Source organism: Xyrauchen texanus, chromosome 36, assembly GCF_025860055.1.
Source record: "Xyrauchen texanus isolate HMW12.3.18 chromosome 36, RBS_HiC_50CHRs, whole genome shotgun sequence".
NCBI classification, from domain to species: Eukaryota; Metazoa; Chordata; class Actinopteri; order Cypriniformes; family Catostomidae; genus Xyrauchen; species Xyrauchen texanus.
Genome location: NC_068311.1, coordinates 893,561 through 903,560, shown reverse-complemented (window position 1 = coordinate 903,560; position 10,000 = coordinate 893,561). Strand labels below are relative to the sequence as shown.

The 10,000-nt window shown below is 41.7% G+C and overlaps 1 pseudogene; it reads right to left on the bottom strand.

The window, feature by feature from the left end:
- LOC127630215 (START domain-containing protein 10-like) overlaps positions 1 to 10,000 on the bottom strand; it is a 28,260-nt pseudogene that overhangs the window by 16,924 nt on the left and 1,336 nt on the right.

Genomic DNA, 10,000 nt, shown 5'->3' with positions numbered 1-10,000 from the left:
ACGGGATATTTATCAGATGTCCTCTTCTCAAGACACATTCTTTGGATTTTGTAATGAAATATGACCTGGACGTGTTCTTGACAGGTTTCGTGAGATTCATTCACCGCATATTAATGAAATGAAATGATTTTAAGTGTATAAATATGTATAATATACAATGACAATAAAGCTCCTGAATCTAATGTGGGGGGGAAGCAGAGAGACGGTTGAGTGGGATTCCTGAAGCTCCGCTGGAGACAGAAATCATGAGTGGGAGGATTGTGTGTGTGTGTGTGTGTGTGTGTGTTCTGGGGGAAGCCCGACAGCTTAAAGGAGAATCTGACATCTCCAACCACCCACATAACAATGCACAGTAATGTGTATGTGTGTGCGCGAGTAATTGCGTGCGAGTTTGTGTGTGCGAGTGCGTGCGTGAGAGAGTGCCCGTGTATATGTGTGTGTGCGTGAGAGAGTGTGTTTGTGTGTGCGTATGTGCGCGCATGTATGTGGGCGTGTATATGTGTGTGTGCGTGAGAGAGTGTGTGTGTGCACGTGAGAGTGTGTATATGTGTGAGTGCGTGTGCGCGCGAGAGAGTGCGCGTATATGTGCGTGTGCGTGCGTGCGCGTGTATATGTGTGTGCGTGCATGTGCGAGAGAGTGCGCGTGTATATGTGTGTGTGTGTGTGTGTGCATGAGAGTGTGTGTGCATGAGAGTGTGTGTGCAGGTGCGCACGAGTCATTGTGGGTTTCTCTGACATCTATTCCTACATCAAACAGCAGCGCGCGCGCGCACACACACACACACACACACACACACACACACACACACCTATGTAAAAGAGGATATATAGACTTCTATTGTTTTCTTTATATAAAGCCAATTATAATGACCTTTGAGGACGTCCCCAAATGAAGGTTTTGTTAGATTCAGCTCAAACTGACCTTAAACTAAACAATGAATATTACAGCTTCCCATTTCATGTCATTGAGTCTGATGATAATCAAACGCACAGGCTGTTCTAACATCAGTTATATATGAATGCAAGTCTTCATGAGACACACACACACACACACACACACACGTTCACTGGTGTGATCATTGCACCTCCATTAAGACTGCAGCATCACAGAACGTGTTGAAACATTTATGGGTTATGCCGTTATTACAGCAAATCTGTGTCCAAAAAACATCTCTCTCCAGTGATGGACATTCAAACGAAACTGTGTATTCTGCCGAAATAAGCTTTTGCAAAAACATACATGTATGTTGTATTTGTCCCCATCTTCTGCGTTTGAAACTAAGAGACATGCTTGCCATCAAATCAACTACTGGAGCAGAATGTCTCCACACATGAGCTGATGTTCAGGAGGACAGTGAAATGGTTTATAATGGTTCAGTCCATGTGTGATGGTTTGATCCAGTCAATCCCTAGAGAACATCAGATACCTCGAGAGAGAGAGAGAGAGAGAGAGAGAGAGAGAGAGACATGAGGCTGTAAAGAACAAACACACACTGAACACGAGTTGATTGGGCAGAGATGACTCACTAATCACCTCTCTTCTGCTCCCGTTGATGATGTGAATTTAATGACTGAGAAACATTTAAAACAATAATGTTAATTATAATGGTAATGACAATAATGATGATGATGATGATGATATTTACAACCACCCAGGAATCCTTAACAACCTCCTTGCAACCACGCAGAAACACCCTGGCCAATACCCCAGCATCATTGTTGAGGAGAGGTGTGCTTTTACTTTTAGAAGTTCCTGGAGGATGAAAAATAGGTAGAACCTCAGAGACATGTGTAACGGTGGCCATCTGATAGATATAATGGAGCGTCACAGTGGTGCCGTGACCCGGATGGGAGTGAGGTTTAGAAGGGTGAGTGTAACGGTGGTCAGCTGATAGATAGAACGGAGCGGGTAAATCAGGAGTGTCACAGTGGTGCCGTGACCCGGATGGGAGTGAGGTTTAGAAGGGTGAGTGTAACGGTGGTCAGCTGATAGATAGAACGGAGCGGGTAAATCAGGAGTGTCACAGTGGTGCCGTGACCCGGATGGGAGTGAGGTTTAGAAGGGTGAGTGTAACGGTGGTCATCTGATAGATAGAACAGAGCGGGTAAATCAGGAGTGTCACAGTGGTGCCGTGACCCGGATGGGAGTGAGGTTTAGAAGGGTGAGTGTAACGGTGGTCAGCTGATAGATAGAAGCGGAGCGGGTAAATCAGGAGTGTAGTGGTGCGTGACCGGATGGGAGTGGTGCCGTGGCCCGGATGGGAGTGAGGTTTAGAAGGGTGAGTGTAACGGTGGTCAGCTGATAGATAGAACGGAGCGGGTAAATCAGGAGTGTCACAGTGGTGCCGTGACCCGGATGGGAGTGAGGTTTAGAAGGGTGAGTGTAACGGTGGTCATCTGATAGATAGAACAGAGCGGGTAAATCAGGAGTGTCACAGTGGTGCCGTGACCCGGATGGGAGTGAGGTTTAGGCGGGTGAGTGTAACGGTGGTCAGCTGATAGATAGAACAGAGCGGGTAAATCAGGAGTGTCACAGTGGTGCCGTGACCCGGATGGGAGTGAGGTTTAGAAGGGTGAGTGTAACGGTGGTCAGCTGATAGATAGAACGGAGCGGGTAAATCAGGAGTGTCACAGTGGTGCCGTGACCCGGATGGGAGTGAGGTTTAGAAGGGTGAGTGTAACGGTGGTCATCTGATAGATAGAACAGAGCGGGTAAATCAGGAGTGTCACAGTGGTGCCGTGACCCGGATGGGAGTGAGGTTTAGGCGGGTGAGTGTAACGGTGGTCAGCTGATAGATAGAATGGAGCGGGTAAATCAGGAGTGTCACAGTGGTGCCGTGACCCGGATGGGAGTGAGGTTTAGAAGGGTGAGTGTAACGGTGGTCAGCTGATAGATAGAATGGAGTGGGTAGAACAGGAGCGTCACAGTGGTGCCGTGGCCCGGATGGGAGTGAGGTTTAGGCGGGTGAGTGTAACGGGAACACTGTATTGTCAGGCGGTGTTCAGTTGTGCGATGCTGCCGCATGACAAACTTTATAGAAGAGATGAAGAAAACTAATCATACAGTATGTACGTGAAAGTGTGAATGTGTGTATGTGTATGTTTGTGTGTATGTGCGCGCGAGTGCGTGTAAAGCTGGAAGTGGAAAAACAGCACACAAGTCCACTAATAAATTCCATCTATTTTGCATTTTTCTAATCTCAAATTGAACAAATGTGAAAAACAAAACCTGATGATCATGTTTCATGATTCATTTGAGAATGTTCCCAAGATCCTCTGCTTTAATCTGACGTCTGTATAAAGAGTTTATCAATGCCACTTACATTTGATTCATCAAAATCCCAAAAACTGACACTTTTTATAGATTTTGGACCTTCAGTGGATTCTGCTCTATGTGTACTTGTCTAGCCTAACCCGGTATAATTTACTGTAGATTTGAGGACATCACTGAATGATTTAGTCTGATGTAGCTCACAACATTAAACCTCAAAGTTCATATTCTCTCCTCACACACACACACACACACACACACACACACACACACATCACACACTCCCTCACGTTCAGAGTTTCTGTGTATCGTGACTCCGTCAAAGAACAGAAATCATTCAGCTTCCTTTCCCAGGTGTGTTTTACTTCTGCTTTTAAACTCCTTCCTTGTTTTATACGTACATGTCTGTCCCACTCTGTGTTGTGTTCTGAATGTGATTGTTTGAAGCCATTAGGAACAAAGGAACCGTTTGTGTAAAGCCCCATTGACCGAGTGTTCTCTCTCTCTCTGAGCTCTCATGTGACCGCTGTGAGAATAAAACACCTGAACAAGCAGGTTTGAACTCGGTCCAGCCTTCACTGTAGGACCTCGGGACATCTGGAAAGTGATTACACTATAAATGTAATCAGCTTGGCTCATGAATATTAAGTAGGGTACATCTATACCTTAGGTGACCAATAGGTGACGATGCTTACCAGTGATGTACAAAGTACCCGATAAGTAAAGATGCCTTAATGGAAATTAGATATTATGACCAAAACTGAACAAGTGCTTTGAAATTTCCAGATAAATCAGAAATGCTCCGTTTTGATCATTTATTTAAATTAAATTGCACGATTTACATTTAACCCAAACCCAATTATTGCAATCAGTCAAAACATGAAACTAATCAAATATTCATGTGTCATATGTTGTTGGAAACATCTCAAAGAGTAAAATACAACCAGACTATTTGTTTTACTCACAGATAAACATATAGCGAGTAACAGCTAAATATATGTCTTTAACAATTATGTTGGTGTTGCTTATACGCTGCGTTTTCACTTATAACCTCATGAAATTTAAACAGAACATAAAATATCACATCTGATTATTTAGAGTCAGTGATTATCTTTCAATCGAGTCCACACACAAGATAATCAGATGTATAGATCATTAGATAATCCACATGAAGCACAATGTTACATATGACCACCAGGAGATGGCGCCAAATACACGACACAGACTCAATGATGACTCAAATGACACAGAATGAAACTCATTCTGTGAAATCTCATGACTAAAATCATGTCTTCAATCATAACATTTGTTGAAAAGTTTTCTTTACAATGACATCAAACACTTGAAACTAATTTTGTTTTTATTATTGTTGTTTTTTAATAAGCCTTTAATTTTGGGTATGCCACTCAAACAGGGAATCTTTAAAAGCAACTTTCAGAGCTTACGGTGTTAAATGGGTTTTGCAAATGTTATTGTTAGATATTTTTATGAGTACATCAGGTCATTATTGATTCATACCATAGACTGTAAAAAAAGATGACCGACGCCCCTTCGCTCTTTTCCATTGGTGAGAACTGAAGCCGCCAGTGTCCCGATATGGCGCTGACATCTTGGGACTTGAGTCTGCGCAGTTGCGATTTCGGGACCAGACCTGCGCAGTAGTGAGCAGGAAGTAAAGCCGCGAAATCAAGGCTCCGCCCTCACTCTCGCTGAATCAATCGCAAGCACACGCCCCTTTTGACTTATGACTTATGACGGTGTGAAATAATTAATTATAGAAATGTAGATATTACATTTAAAGCTCCAATCTCCTCAGTCCTCCGAAGATCCCGAAAAAAAGTCAGTTGGTGCTTCAGTGACGTCGCTCAGAGAACCTGTCAATCACAGCTGTCAATCATGATGTCACAGCAGCGTTTTTATAGCATGAAATAACTAAAAACAAACTTATTTTGAAAACAAACACTTGAAATGACATCAACGTGATAGAGACGACAGTAAATGACAGAAACTATCTTTGGAAAAAAGATTTTAATTGTTTAGTTGGTCTCACGTCCAGTTGAATAACATGGGGAGGCGGGGCTTATGACCTATACTAGGACCAGCCACCGGGGGGCGATCGAGACATTTTGGCTTCACTTTTGAGGGCTTGTGCGGCACACTTGATTCATACACATGGTACCTTGGTTAAATATAAATATTAACAGCATTTTATTGACTAAAGCTGCGTTCACACTGCCAGCGACACAACAACCTCATCTCATTCATTTTCAATGAGAGCTGGCGACTTCCGGCAATCAGTTGAGAAATGTTTAACTTTATGCAAATGAAGAGTGACTTTCGCCAATACGAGAGAAGATGGTATAGCTCACTTGATCCTAATATTTTAATAATAGTATTAATTGTAAAGAAACCGTGCAGTTTAGACTCATCATACACACCACTAGCGACCTAACCGCCAGCCCCCGGCGACATGCAGCGACACCGTAGCTGGCGGTGTTTAAACGGCTTAATATTACATGTATTAAAGTTATCAAGGAAAGGCAGGAGACAAACAAATTTTATACCACATAATTTCATCAGAACGAATCAAATAAATCTATAGCCAGAAACACAGATTACTTATTCCTTATAAAAGCCAAGAAAAATCTTAAATTGCAATGATTATTTTCCAAAATGTGCGTAGGTGCCTTGAATGGGTGCTACAGACATTCCTTGAACAAACAGAGAAACAAAGATTATTTCCACTACCAGACAATGTAAATAATGGACCAAACTGAAACGATTTGCTTATAATGGAAACTGTGAAAGATCAAAGCTGAACTCCAGTCTGGCTATTTGTCACGCTGCTTCACAGACAGTTCTTCGCATGTTTAGCTGTCTCTGGATCAGTGCCCGATGGCAAAACTCTACTTGACACTTTGACAGTCGCGACTCTGTGAAGATAAACACATATATGCACATCCTGTTGAGTTTCCGTTACAGTTTAAACACACCCGTGTGCGTGTGTGTGTGTCAACACCTGCTGGATAAACCTGCTCACACGTCAAACACACCCTGTTAAATACACACGGACATCTCTAACTCTGCAACACTCGTGGACTAATTATTCATTTAGCAGATGATTTAACCTAAAGCCACTTAATCACAGGTTCAGTCCTGCAGTAACCAGAAGGTCAGTGTTTTGATCAATCAGCCCTTGAGGACCAATTGGAACCTACAACCTTTTAGCTGTCAGAGGAACCCCAAAGACATGTAGGAGCACCACATGAACCTCACAGACATGCTGAAACTTCAATGGACTTCACAGACGTATAGAACATCAAATTAACTTCACATATAGACACGTAGAAGCACCAGATGAACCTCACAACCTCCAAATGTAAACAACCTCACATATGATTCCTCATTGTGTGGAAGGATTACTTGACTCTCACAGACGTGGAACATCTAATTTACCTCAGACGTGAGGAAGCGTCAATGAACTTCAAAGGTGCAGAAACAGACTTTTAGAAACATCTCACGAACCTAACAGACGTGTAGAATAGGGCTGGGATAAACGATTATTTTTTAAACGATTAATCTAGCGATTATTTTTCCGATGCATCGATTAATCTAACGATTAATTTTTTTCAGTCCGATTCCATTTCGATTCGATTAATCGACTTGTGACAACACCAGTAATACCAGTTTCATCGGGGTGGGGGTGTATAAAATGTAAAAAAAAAAACATTTGCCGGGAGTTTGATTGACTGGCGATCTGATCAATCAATCATAATACGCCATTTTTGTCCGACAAAGTAGTCAGGAGAGAGAAGATTAACGTCAGTGGATTTGAATAATGGATTGTAGGCTACCGTACTGACGTCTTTCCGCGGTTAAAACGACAGTCCTTCTGATGTAGGCTACATTCATGTTTAGCCTATTTGATGCTATAAATTAACCAAGGAAAAGATGATCGGTTCACGAGCAGATTTAACTGAGGCAATCTGTCACGACACATTAAAGAGCCACAAAATAGTAGGCCTATTTATGGTTTAATTTTCTTTGACTGACCAAATTTGAAAGTTGAGACTTTATTAAATGTTACCTGCTTGGTCCTGTCTGTCAGCGCGTTGTCAGTGTCCTCTATGTATTTTTCACGACATTCATAGCTATAAGCGCATTATTAAAAGCTATAAGCGAAAACTTTAGGTGTCGACAATGTATTAAAGCCTACTCCAACATCGAGTGCAAAGTGGGGAGTTGAAAAAAAACTTACGGTGCTCTGTCATCTGCAACTGCTCCCGGGTGGCGCTAGAATGGAAGGCCATCTCCATTTTGCAAAGACGACATATCACGGAGTTGTTTCCTTTTAAATTAAAGAATTCCCATACTTTAGAGGAACGAGTGCATGCCGCCTTGCACTTCTGATAGTCTGAGGAGCCACTCGTGTTGTTACTAGTCGCCGACGCCGCCATCTTAGTTTTGGGTCCGACGAATCGACGCGCATATTTTGCGTCTACGTCATCGATGACGTCGACGCGTTGTCCCAGCCCTAGTGTAGAAACATCTCATGAACCTCACAGACTTTTAGAAATATCTCATGAACCCCACAGACGTGTAGAAAAATCTCACGAACCTCACAGATTTTAGAAACATCTCATGAACCTCACAGACTTTAGAAACATCTCACGAACCTCACAGATTTTAGAAACATCTCATGAACCTCACAGATTTTAGAAACATCTCACGAACCTCACAGACTTTAGAAACATCTCATGAACCTCACAGATTTTAGAAACATCTCACGAACCTCGCAGACTTTAGAAACATCTCACGAACCTCGCAGACTTTAGAAACATCTCACGAACCTCGCAGACTTTAGAAACATCTCACGAACCTCGCAGACTTTAGAAACATCTCACGAACCTCGCAGACTTTAGAAACATCTCACGAACCTCGCAGACTTTAGAAACATCTCACGAACCTCGCAGACTTTAGAAACATCTCACGAACCTCACAGACGTTTAGAAACATCTCATGAACCTCACAGACGTTTAGAAACATCTCATGAACCTCACAGACGTTTAGAAACATCTCATGAACCTCACAGACTTTAGAAACATCTCATGAACCTCACAGATTTTAGAAACATCTCATGAACCTCACAGATTTTAGAAACATCTCATGAACCTCACAGACTTTAGAAACATCTCATGAACCTCACAGACTTTAGAAACATCTCATGAACCTCACAGATTTTAGAAACATCTCATGAACCTCACAGATTTTAGAAACATCTCATGAACCTCACAGACGTTTAGAAACATCTCATGAACCTCACAGATTTTAGAAACATCTCATGAACCTCACAGACTTTAGAAACATCTCATGAACCTCACAGACGTTTAGAAACATCTCATGAACCTCACAGACGTTTAGAAACATCTCATGAACCTCACAGACGTTTAGAAACATCTCACGAACCTCACAGACGTTTAGAAACATCTCACGAACCTCACAGATTTTAGAAACATCTCACGAACCTCACAGACTTTAGAAACATCTCACGAACCTCACAGACTTTAGAAACATCTCACGAACCTCACAGATTTTAGAAACATCTCACGAACCTCACAGATTTTAGAAACATCTCACGAACCTCACAGACTTTAGAAACATCTCACGAACCTCACAGACTTTTAGAAACATCTCATGAACCTCACAGACTTTTAGAAACATCTCATGAACCTCACAGACTTTAGAAACATCTCATGAACCTCACAGACTTTAGAAACATCTCATGAACCTCACAGACTTTTAGAAACATCTCATGAACCTCACAGACTTTTAGAAACATCTCATGAACCTCACAGACTTTTAGAAACATCTCATGAACCTCACAGATTTTAGAAACATCTCATGAACCTCACAGACTTTTAGAAACATCTCATGAACCTCACAGACTTTCAGAAACATCTCATGAACCTCACAGATTTTAGAAACATCTCATGAACCTCACAGACTTTTAGAAACATCTCATGAACCTCACAGACTTTTAGAAACATCTCATGAACCTCACAGACTTTTAGAAACATCTCATGAACCTCACAGACTTTTAGAAACATCTCATGAACCTCACAGACTTTAGAAACATCTCATGAACCTCACAGACTTTTAGAAACATCTCATGAACCTCACAGACTTTTAGAAACATCTCATGAACCTCACAGACTTTAGAAACATCTCATGAACCTCACAGACTTTTAGAAACATCTCATGAACCTCACAGATTTTAGAAACATCTCATGAACCTCACAGATTTTAGAAACATCTCATGAACCTCACAGATTTTAGAAACATCTCATGAACCTCACAGATTTTAGAAACATCTCATGAACCTCACAGACTTTAGAAACATCTCATGAACCTCACAGACTTTAGAAACATCTCATGAACCTCACAGACTTTAGAAACATCTCATGAACCTCACAGACTTTTAGAAACATCTCATGAACCTCACAGATTTTAGAAACATCTCATGAACCTCACAGACTTTTAGAAACATCTCATGAACCTCACAGATTTTAGAAACATCTCATGAACCTCACAGATTTTAGAAACATCTCACGAACCTCACAGACTTTAGAAACATCTCACGAACCTCACAGACTTTAGAAACATCTCATGAACCTCACAGATTTTAGAAACATCTCATGAACCTCACAGACTTTTAGAAACATCTCATGA